At 32.6% G+C, this 12007-nt stretch overlaps 1 long non-coding RNA gene across 2 annotated transcripts; it reads right to left on the bottom strand.

Moving 5' to 3' along the window:
• Window positions 1-3846: 3846 nt before the first annotated feature.
• LOC103313302 (uncharacterized) lies at window positions 3847-11956 on the bottom strand. Of its 2 annotated transcripts, none has more exons than XR_010335430.1 (4): window positions 11573-11956; window positions 4192-4253; window positions 4069-4145; window positions 3847-4018 (listed from the first exon to the last, which is right to left on the bottom strand). It is a non-coding gene; the product is annotated as an uncharacterized LOC103313302 (long non-coding RNA). The 2 variants fall into 2 exon arrangements; XR_010335431.1 differs by having other exon boundaries at window positions 11577-11953.
• Between the last annotated feature and the right edge of the window lie 51 nt (window positions 11957-12007).

Below are 12007 nucleotides of genomic sequence, written 5' to 3'. Positions count from 1 at the left end.
CATTTTTTAAATTTAGTCACGCTTTAAACACGTGTCCGCGCCATTTTTTAAATTTAATTACCGATTTCGCGCAATTTTTTAGGTTGGCAACGTGTTTTAAACACGTGCCCGCGCCATTTTTTAAATTTAATTACCGATTTCGTGCGATTTTTTAGGTTGGCAACGTGTTTTAAACGCGTGTTCGCGCGAGTTTTTAAATTTAGTCACGCTTTAAACACGTGTCCGCGCCATTTTTTAAATTTAATTACCGATTTCGCGCGATTTTTTAGGTTGGCAACGTGTTTTAAACACGTGCCCGCGCCATTTTTTAAATTTAGTCACGCTTTAAACACGTGTCCGCGCCATTTTTTAAATTTAATTACCGATTTCGCGCGATTTTTTAGGTTGGCAACGTGTTTTAAACACGTGCCCGCGCCATTTTTTAAATTTAGTCACGCTTTAAACACGTGTCCGCGCCATTTTTTAAATTTAATTACCGATTTCGCGCGATTTTTTAGGTTGGCAACGTGTTTTAAACACGTGCCCGCGCCATTTTTTAAATTTAGTCACGCTTTAAACACGTGTCCGCGCCATTTTTTAAATTTAATTACCGATTTCGCGCAATTTTTTAGGTTGGCAACGTGTTTTAAACACGTGCCCGCGCCATTTTTTAAATTTAGTCACGCTTTAAACACGTGCCCGCGCCATTTTTTAAATTTAATTACCGATTTCGTGCGATTTTTTAGGTTGGCAACGTGTTTTAAACGCGTGTTCGCGCGAGTTTTTAAATTTAGTCACGCTTTAAACACGTGTCCGCGCCATTTTTTAAATTTAATTACCGATTTCGCGCGATTTTTTAGGTTGGCAACGTGTTTTAAACACGTGCCCGCGCCATTTTTTAAATTTAGTCACGCTTTAAACACGTGTCCGCGCCATTTTTTAAATTTAATTACCGATTTCGCGCGATTTTTTAGGTTGGCAACGTGTTTTAAACACGTGCCCGCGCCATTTTTTAAATTTAGTCACGCTTTAAACACGTGTCCGCGCCATTTTTTAAATTTAATTACCGATTTCGCGCGATTTTTTAGGTTGGCAACGTGTTTTAAACACGTGCCCGCGCCATTTTTTAAATTTAGTCACGCTTTAAACACGTGCCCGCGCCATTTTTTAAATTTAATTACCGATTTCGTGCGATTTTTTAGGTTGGCAACGTGTTTTAAACGCGTGTTCGCGCGAGTTTTTAAATTTAGTCACGCTTTAAACACGTGTCCGCGCCATTTTTTAAATTTAATTACCGATTTCGCGCGATTTTTTAGGTTGGCAACGTGTTTTAAACACGTGCCCGCGCCATTTTTTAAATTTAGTCACGCTTTAAACACGTGCCCGCGCCATTTTTTAAATTTAATTACCGATTTCGCGCGATTTTTTAGGTTGGCAACGTGTTTTAAACACGTGCCCGCGCCATTTTTTAAATTTAGTCACGCTTTAAACACGTGTCCGCGCCATTTTTTAAATTTAATTACCGATTTCGCGCGATTTTTTAGGTTGGCAACGTGTTTTAAACACGTGCCCGCGCCATTTTTTAAATTTAGTCACGCTTTAAACACGTGTCCGCGCCATTTTTTAAATTTAATTACCGATTTCGCGCGATTTTTTAGGTTGGCAACGTGTTTTAAACACGTGCCCGCGCCATTTTTTAAATTTAGTCACGCTTTAAACACGTGTCCGCGCCATTTTTTAAATTTAATTACCGATTTCGCGCGATTTTTTAGGTTGGCAACGTGTTTTAAACACGTGCCCGCGCCATTTTTTAAATTTAGTCACGCTTTAAACACGTGTCCGCGCCATTTTTTAAATTTAATTACCGATTTCGCGCGATTTTTTAGGTTGGCAACGTGTTTTAAACACGTGCCCGCGCCATTTTTTAAATTTAGTCACGCTTTAAACACGTGCCCGCGCCATTTTTTAAATTTAATTACCGATTTCGCGCGATTTTTTAGGTTGGCAACGTGTTTTAAACACGTGCCCGCGCCATTTTTTAAATTTAGTCACGCTTTAAACACGTGTCCGCGCCATTTTTTAAATTTAATTACCGATTTCGCGCGATTTTTTAGGTTGGCAACGTGTTTTAAACACGTGCCCGCGCCATTTTTTAAATTTAGTCACGCTTTAAACACGTGTCCGCGCCATTTTTTAAATTTAATTACCGATTTCGCGCAATTTTTTAGGTTGGCAACGTGTTTTAAACACGTGCCCGCGCCATTTTTTAAATTTAATTACCGATTTCGTGCGATTTTTTAGGTTGGCAACGTGTTTTAAACGCGTGTTCGCGCGAGTTTTTAAATTTAGTCACGCTTTAAACACGTGTCCGCGCCATTTTTTAAATTTAATTACCGATTTCGCGCGATTTTTTAGGTTGGCAACGTGTTTTAAACGCGTGTTCGCGCGAGTTTTTAAATTTAGTCACGCTTTAAACACGTGTCCGCGCCATTTTTTAAATTTAATTACCGATTTCGCGCGATTTTTTAGGTTGGCAACGTGTTTTAAACACGTGCCCGCGCCATTTTTTAAATTTAGTCACGCTTTAAACACGTGTCCGCGCCATTTTTTAAATTTAATTACCGATTTCGTGCGATTTTTTAGGTTGGCAACGTGTTTTAAACGCGTGTTCGCGCGAGTTTTTAAATTTAGTCACGCTTTAAACACGTGTCCGCGCCATTTTTTAAATTTAATTACCGATTTCGCGCGATTTTTTAGGTTGGCAACGTGTTTTAAACACGTGCCCGCGCCATTTTTTAAATTTAGTCACGCTTTAAACACGTGTCCGCGCCATTTTTTAAATTTAATTACCGATTTCGTGCGATTTTTTAGGTTGGCAACGTGTTTTAAACACGTGCCCGCGCCATTTTTTAAATTTAATTACCGATTTCGTGCGATTTTTTAGGTTGGCAACGTGTTTTAAACGCGTGCCCGCGCCATTTTTTAAATTTAGTCACGCTTTAAACACGTGTCCGCGCCATTTTTTAAATTTAATTACCGATTTCGCGCGATTTTTTAGGTTGGCAACGTGTTTTAAACGCGTGTTCGCGCGAGTTTTTAAATTTAGTCACGCTTTAAACACGTGTCCGCGCCATTTTTTAAATTTAATTACCGATTTCGCGCGATTTTTTAGGTTGGCAACGTGTTTTAAACACGTGCCCGCGCCATTTTTTAAATTTAGTCACGCTTTAAACACGTGTCCGCGCCATTTTTTAAATTTAATTACCGATTTCGTGCGATTTTTTAGGTTGGCAACGTGTTTTAAACGCGTGTTCGCGCGAGTTTTTAAATTTAGTCACGCTTTAAACACGTGTCCGCGCCATTTTTTAAATTTAATTACCGATTTCGCGCGATTTTTTAGGTTGGCAACGTGTTTTAAACACGTGCCCGCGCCATTTTTTAAATTTAGTCACGCTTTAAACACGTGTCCGCGCCATTTTTTAAATTTAATTACCGATTTCGTGCGATTTTTTAGGTTGGCAACGTGTTTTAAACACGTGCCCGCGCCATTTTTTAAATTTAATTACCGATTTCGTGCGATTTTTTAGGTTGGCAACGTGTTTTAAACGCGTGTTCGCGCGAGTTTTTAAATTTAGTCACGCTTTAAACACGTGTCCGCGCCATTTTTTAAATTTAATTACCGATTTCGTGCGATTTTTTAGGTTGGCAACGTGTTTTAAACACGTGCCCGCGCCATTTTTTAAATTTAATTACCGATTTCGTGCGATTTTTTAAAACACTTAAATTGTACATCATTTTTCCACTTACCTTTTTCTTCTATATGCCTATAATTTATTGAACTTTTATTTGCCCCCCTAATAAAAGACACATTTCTCTAGCGTTTATTCATAAAACATAAACAATCACACAAATATATAACAATGTTCAATAATAATTATTGCCAGTTAAAAAAAAATAATTTTTGAAGATCCAGACGAAGAACGTCTTTGAAGTCCTCCGGATCCCGCAGGCCGGCCGCAACCAGTCCATAAAGCAATCCCTAATAAATAAACATATAATAAATGCATAAAAAGTAAGTTAAAAACTTACAACACAGACACCAGCTTTTGAGCTTTCAAAATTCGTAACTCCAAGCGGAAATTGCAATGGTTAGCACATTTGACGACCTAAGACGATTGTTAATTTTACTTTAACAACTTTAAATTTACTCACTGTTTATTCGTGTTGGGTGAGCAACAGTACGACCCTTGCTTCAAAACATGTGATAAAAATTTCTAACAAACAAAGAAATTATTTATGATTAATAAAAATAAAAATAATAAGAGCTGCATTTACAATCGTCGGATAAATTTATTTATTTATGAAAAAAAAATTGTAACAATTATTGATATTGCACGATACCACGATTAACAGACTTAACCGAAATTTATACGAGAATTGTAAAAGCTGCTCTTGAAGGGATTGAGACTATTTATCAATTAAAAAAAAATTGATAAAGTGTCAAAAAATCCCCCTATGATGGTTAAAATTATATTATATATTGAAAAAACAAATAAACCGAATCTAAGATTAATGTTAAATAAAAACAAATAAAACAAAAATATTTTCTGTACCCAAAATTACAAACCCAAAACCTCGGTTAATAAAAAAAATAATATACTAAAGGCCGGTTTATATAAGACTAAAATTAGGGTACCAATCAATTTGATCATGTGATCAATCTAAAGTTTGACTGCAATTAGGTTAATAATGTAAATCGACCTTTATTATATTATAAAAAAAGTTAGAGTTAATTTAAATTAAATTTTTAGTTTGCTTCGGAATTGTAACGTTTCAAAACTCCCCACTTAAATGTAAATGTAAAGGAAAGTATGTACTTATAACAGCATAAATAAGAGACTCGAGCTTTACATTAAAAAAAAATCCGCTACTGAAATCAGCCACCAAATTCATTAAATTAACAAAAAAATATTGACAAAAAATCGCTTAAAGTGGAAATAAATGAGAAAGCAATTGCTGACTGTGATTATGTGACACCGTTAAAAAAACAAAGAGAAAAAACTATAAACGCGCATTACCCATAAAATATTTTATTCTCAGTCCAAATAATTCTTGCTGGTGCCATAATCGGCTAAATGGGCCAGTTGGTGATTTTAAATTGACCCACAATGAAGCATCGAAAGCAATGGTCTCGTGGCACAGTGCAGACACCACCAGGAAAAGGAAACAGTGTGATGATTATAATAAAAGACGGGAATGCCACTCAAACTCATGGCAAACAGGAAAAAAGCAGAGGCGGACGCGATGAAATTCACTGATCTAATTATGATTCTTGGGCTACCTAAGCAATTCTCTTAAATAAACAGGCAATGATTAATTTCCTTTTGCGACCATTTTTATTTTTTTTTATATTTTTTAATTTTTTTTTTATTTTTTTATTTTTTTTTATTTTTTTTATTTTTTTTTATTTTTTTGTATTTATTTTTGTATTTTTTGTGAATTTATTTTAAATGAATGCAAAGCCATCCTAGAAAATGCCTGTATTTAGTGTACTATTTTATGCTCGTAGCATCTCCTCTACATATCTAGGATATGTATTTGCACGACAACTAATACCGTTTATAGGTATGTGTCTATCGAGGAGCATCAGCACGACTAACACACTCAAATTAATGAGATCGAGTCTTTATTCGATTTTACTACGAGCTTAGTACACCATTGATACATTAACAAATCTAGGGGTTTGCTATTTTTTTTTTTTTGATCAATTTTAATAAAATTTAGTCATAGGAAAATAATCAGTGCCCACTTATTCAAGAGAATCATACTAACCCACTTTTAAGAAATCATAATTAGATCAGTCAATTCCATCGAATCCAATTTTTTTTATTATTTCCTCCACTTTTTCCCTAACATGCCATGAGTTGGAGCGACATTCACTTATGTCTTCTATTATAATCATCAGATAGTTTCCTTTTCCCAATGGTTCAGCACCATGCTACGAGACCATTTGTTTTCGATGCGACAATGTGAATTAATTCAAAATCCCCGGTTGGCCCAGTAGGCGATGATGACGCAAGCAATAAATTACTTGGAGTGAGGAAAATATCTCATAAGTAAAATTGCATTCATAGCTTTTTCTTCAATGTATTGGAAACAAATTTAATTGACTGACTGCAGTCAGTCAGCATCAGCGGTTACATCTATTACCATTTGAAGCGATATGACGGAGAAGGAAAAGAAAAAAAAAGCAAGAGAAGGCGCGGTAAAAATTAGGAATTTTGTTGGCTACTTTCGGTAGTGGTAATTTATTTTTTTTTTATCAAAACACGTGAACTTGAAAACGCAGTACACATACTTCCCTTTTTTATTAAAGGTGTGCTTATCAATACGTACTTGTAGCAAATCGCAAAACGATTTAAATTTAAAAAATTAATTAAAAAGAAAAAATAATAATTGCAATAAATAAATTGAAATCGTTAAGCACACCTTTATTAATAAAACCGTACTAATACGTTTATGTAGCATCAAAGACTCATTTCAAAATTATTTATTGGTACAGAACGTCTCAAAATGAGAGTGGAAATTTATAAAATTTATGTCAAGCCAATGATGCTACAGAAACACCCAAAAGATTCTACTTTCGGTTCACTTTCATAAAAACAACATTGGCATTGGCTTTTATATGTGAGTTGTCATAGTAACCGATTAGTCATTTACATCACAACGGTTTTTATCAAAGTGAACCGAAAATTCAAATTCTAATTCTCGAGTTAAATTAATTCGTTTTCATTTTAATTTGTTTAAATTTTAAATTAAACTGATTCGCGCTTCGAATCGAATTGAAAACGAAAACAAATTATTCTTTAAGTCGGAATTAAAATTTAAATCGTTTGATCAACTGAATCGTAAACGTAAAACGAGACAAATTAAAATAATTTTGAATTAGATTCTGTCAACCGGCCCTTGATTGCAATTAAATTATTTCGAGTACGTGCATAAATTTGATTTAAATTCTGAATTAAAATTTAATAAATAAATAAAACCGGCCGCTAAATTGAATGCATTCAAGTTCGAGGTTAATTTGTTTCGTTTCTAAATTAAAGTTCGTTTTCATTTGAAATTGTTTAAATTTAAAAATACACGGATAAAGAAATTATTCTTTAATTCGGAATTAAAATTTAAATCGTTTACTGTAAACCGGCTCTTAATTGCAATCAAATTATTTCGAGTACGTGCATAAATTTGATTTAAATTCAAAATAAAAATTTAATAAATAAATTAAACCGGCCGAGAGGTGCATTCAAGTTCAAGGTTAATTTGTTTCGTTTCAAAATTAAAGTTCGTTTTCATTTGAAATTGTTTAAATTTAAAAATACACGGATTCGCGCTTCGAATTGAATTGAAAACGAAAAGAAATTATTCTTTAATTCGGAATTAAAATTTAAATCGTTTACTGTAAACCGGCCCGTGATTGCTATTAAATTATTTCGAGTACGTGCATAAATTTGATTTAAATTCAAAATTAAAATTTAATAAATAAATAAAACCGGCCGCTAAATTGAATGCATTCAAGTTCGATGTTAATTTGTTTAGTTTCGAAATTAAAGTTTAATTCGAGTCTCAATTTAATAAAAGTGTACGGCACGGCACAGAAACATTTTAATTAATTCGTGTCGCGGTCGCGGTTTAAAAATTTATTTAATAATTTAACAAACAGACGCACACGCACAAATTACTCTTTATTTCGGAATTAAAATTTAAATTCGTTTGTTGTAAACCGGCCCTTGATTGCTATTAAATTATTTCGAATAAATTTGTTTCAAATTGAAAATAAAAATTTAATAAATAAATTAAACCGGCCGTGAGGTGCATTCAAGTTCGAGGTTAATTTGTTCCGTTTCAAAATTAAAAGTTCGTTTTCATTTGAAATTGTTTAAATTTAAAAATACACGGACTCGCGAATTGAATTGAAAACGAAAAGAAATTATTCTTTAATTCGGAATTAAAATTTAAATCGTTTACTGTAAACCGGCCCGTGATTGCTATTAAATTATTTCGAGTACGTGCATAAATTTGTTTCAAATTGAAAATTAAAATTTAATAAATAAATTAAACCGGCCGTGAGGTGCATTCAAGTTCGAGGTTAATTTGTTTCGTTGCAAAATTAAAGTTCGTTTTCATTTTAATTTATTTAAATTTAAAAATACACGGATTCGCGCTTCGAATTGAATTGAAAACAAAAACAAATTATTCTTTAATTCGGAATTTAAAAAATTTAAATCGTTTACTGTAAACCGGGCCTTGATTGCAATTAAATTATTTCGAGTACGTGCATAAATTTGATTTAATAAAAATTTAATAAATAAATAAAACCGGCCGCTAAATTGAATGCATTCAAGTTCGATGTTAATTTGTTTAGTTTCGGAATTAAAGTTTAATTCGCGCCCCAATTTAATAAAAGTGATTATCACTTTAATTAATTCGTGTCGCGGTCGCAGTTTAATAATTTATTTAATAATTTAACAAACAGACGCACACGCACAAATTACTCTTTATTTCGGAATTAAAATTTAAATTCGTTTGTTGTAAACCGGCCCGTGATTGCTATTAAATTATTTCGAGTACGTGCATAAATTTGATTTAAATTCAAAATTAAAATTTAATAAATAAATCAAACCGGCCGCTAAATTGAATGCATTCAAGTTCGATGTTAATTTGTTTAGTTTCGGAATTAAAGTTTAATTCGCGCCCCAATTTAATAAAAGTATACGGCACGGCACAGAATCACTTTAATTAATTCGTGTCGCGGTCGCGGTTTAATAATTTATTTAATAATTTAACAAACAGACGCACACGCACAAATTACTCTTTATTTCGGAATTAAAACAATTTAAATCATTTCCTGTAAACCGGCCCTTGATTGCTATTAAATTATTTCGAATAAATTTGTTTCAAATTGAAAATAAAAATTTAATAAATAAATTAAACCGGCCGTGAGGTGCATTCAAGTTCGAGGTTAATTTGTTTCGTTGCAAAATTAAAGTTCGTTTTCATTTTAATTTGTTTAAATTTAAAAATACACGGATTCGCGCTTCGAATTGAATTGAAAACAAAAACAAATTATTCTTTAATTCGGAATTTAAAAAATTTAAATCGTTTACTGTAAACCGGGCCTTGATTCCAATTAAATTATTTCGAGTACGTGCATAAATTTGATTTAATAAAAATTTAATAAATAAATAAAACCGGCCGCTAAATTGAATGCATTCAAGTTCGATGTTAATTTGTTTAGTTTCGAAATTAAAGTTTAATTCGCGCCCCAATTTAATAAAAGTGTACGGCACGGCACAGAAACACTTTAATTAATTCGTGTCGCGGTCGCGGTTTAAAAATTTATTTAATAATTTAACAAACAAACGCACACGCACAAATTACTCTTTATTTCGGAATTAAAATTTAAATTCGTTTGTTGTAAACCGGCCCTTGATTGCAATCAAATTATTTCGAATAAATTTGTTTCAAATTGAAAATAAAAATTTAATAAATAAATTAAACCGGCCGTGAGGTGCATTCAAGTTCGAGGTTAATTTGTTTCGTTTCAAAATTAAAAGTTCGTTTTCATTTGAAATTGTTTAAATTTAAAAATACACGGACTCGCGAATTGAATTGAAAACGAAAAGAAATTATTCTTTAATTCGGAATTAAAATTTAAATCGTTTACTGTAAACCCACCCGTGATTGCTATTAAATTATTTCGAGTACGTGCATAAATTTGATTTAAATTCAAAATTAAAATTTAATAAATAAATCAAACCGGCCGCTAAATTGAATGCATTCAAGTTCGATGTTAATTTGTTTAGTTTCGGAATTAAAGTTTAATTCGCGCCCCAATTTAATAAAAGTGATTATCACTTTAATTAATTCGTGTCGCGGTCGCGGTTTAAAAATTTATTTAATAATTTAACAAACAAACGCACACGCACAAATTACTCTTTATTTCGGAATTAAAACTTAAATTCGTTTGTTGTAAACCGGCCCTTGATTGTTATTAAATTATTTCGAATAAATTTGTTTCAAATTGAAAATAAAAATTTAATAAATAAATTAAACCGGCCGTGAGGTGCATTCAAGTTCGGGGTTAATTTGTTTCGTTGCAAAATTAAAGTTCGTTTTCATTTTAATTTATTTAAATTTAAAAATACACGGATTCGCGCTTCGAATTGAATTGAAAACGAAAAGAAATTATTCTTTGAGTCGGAATTAAAATTTAAATCGTTTACTGTAAACCGACCCGTGATTGCAATTAAATTATTTCGAGTACGTGCATAAATTTGATTTAATAAAAATTTAATAAATAAATAAAACCGGCCACTAAATTGAATGCATTCAAGTTCGAGGTTAATTTGTTTAGTTTCGAAATTAAAGTTTAATTCGCGCCCCAATTTAATAAAAGTGTACGGCACGGCACAGAAACACTTTAATTAATTCGTGTCGCGGTCGCGGTTTAAAAATTTATTTAATAATTTAACAAACAAACGCACACGCACAAATTACTCTTTATTTCGGAATTAAAATTTAAATTCGTTTGTTGTAAACCGGCCCTTGATTGCAATCAAATTATTTCGAATAAATTTGTTTCAAATTGAAAATAAAAATTTAATAAATAAATTAAACCGGCCGTGAGGTGCATTCAAGTTCGAGGTTAATTTGTTTCGTTTCAAAATTAAAGTTCGTTTTCATTTTAATTTATTTAAATTTAAAAATACACGGATTCGCGCTTCGAATTGAATTGAAAACGAAAAGAAATTATTCTTTAATTCGGAATTTAAAAAATTTAAATCGTTTACTGTAAACCGGGCCTTGATTCCAATTAAATTATTTCGAGTACGTGCATAAATTTGATTTAATAAAAATTTAATAAATAAATAAAACCGGCCGCTAAATTGAATGCATTCAAGTTCGATGTTAATTTGTTTAGTTTCGAAATTAAAGTTTAATTCGCGCCCCAATTTAATAAAAGTGTACGGCACGGCACAGAAACACTTTAATTAATTCGTGTCGCGGTCGCGGTTTAAAAATTTATTTAATAATTTAACAAACAAACGCACACGCACAAATTACTCTTTATTTCGGAATTAAAACTTAAATTCGTTTGTTGTAAACCGGCCCTTGATTGTTATTAAATTATTTCGAATAAATTTGTTTCAAATTGAAAATAAAAATTTAATAAATAAATTAAACCGGCCGTGAGGTGCATTCAAGTTCGAGGTTAATTTGTTCCGTTTCAAAATTAAAGTTCGTTTCCATTTTAATTTATTTAAATTTAAAAATTCACGGACTCGCGCTTCGAATTAAATTAAAAACGAAAAGAAATTATTCTTTGAGTCGGAATTAAAATTTAAATCGTTTACTGTAAACCGGCCCGTGATTGCAATTAAATTATTTCGAGTACGTGCATAAATTTGACTTAAATTGAAAATTAACAAATAAATCAAACCGGCCGCTAAATTGACTGTATTCAAGTTTGAGGTTAATTTGTCTCGTTTCGAAATTAAAGTTTAATTCGCGCCCCAATTTAATAAAAGTGTACTTGCGGTTAAACGGTCCCGTGTTGTGCGATTTTCTCCAAAATTTCACTTCACAGCACAGCACAGCACAGCATCACTTCGATTAATTCGCGTTTAACAATTTATTTAACAATTTAACGAACAAAATGCACGCACGACACACACACGTCCGACCGCTTCGACCGCCGCCCGAAAACTGCCGCTGTCACGCAACCGCTGACGTACCCTGCTGACGTAGGCCCGATAAATTTGCACCGTATACGAGGGCGCCCCAAAAAGTCTCCCGCCCGCCACCCAATTTTAACCATTTTAAAAATTAAAAATTATATTTTTTCACACAGCCCACTCACACGTGATTACACTGCGTGTAACAAAGGGGTTGACAATATAAAAAATGTCCCGCAAACCGCCTTTTCACCCCAAAACCTGAATTTCAATGACTTTTAGGTCTGCCCCGG

This window comes from Tribolium castaneum, chromosome 9, assembly GCF_031307605.1.
Source record: "Tribolium castaneum strain GA2 chromosome 9, icTriCast1.1, whole genome shotgun sequence".
In the NCBI taxonomy this organism is placed as follows: domain Eukaryota; kingdom Metazoa; phylum Arthropoda; class Insecta; order Coleoptera; family Tenebrionidae; genus Tribolium; species Tribolium castaneum.
This window is presented reverse-complemented; position numbering and strand designations above follow the sequence as displayed.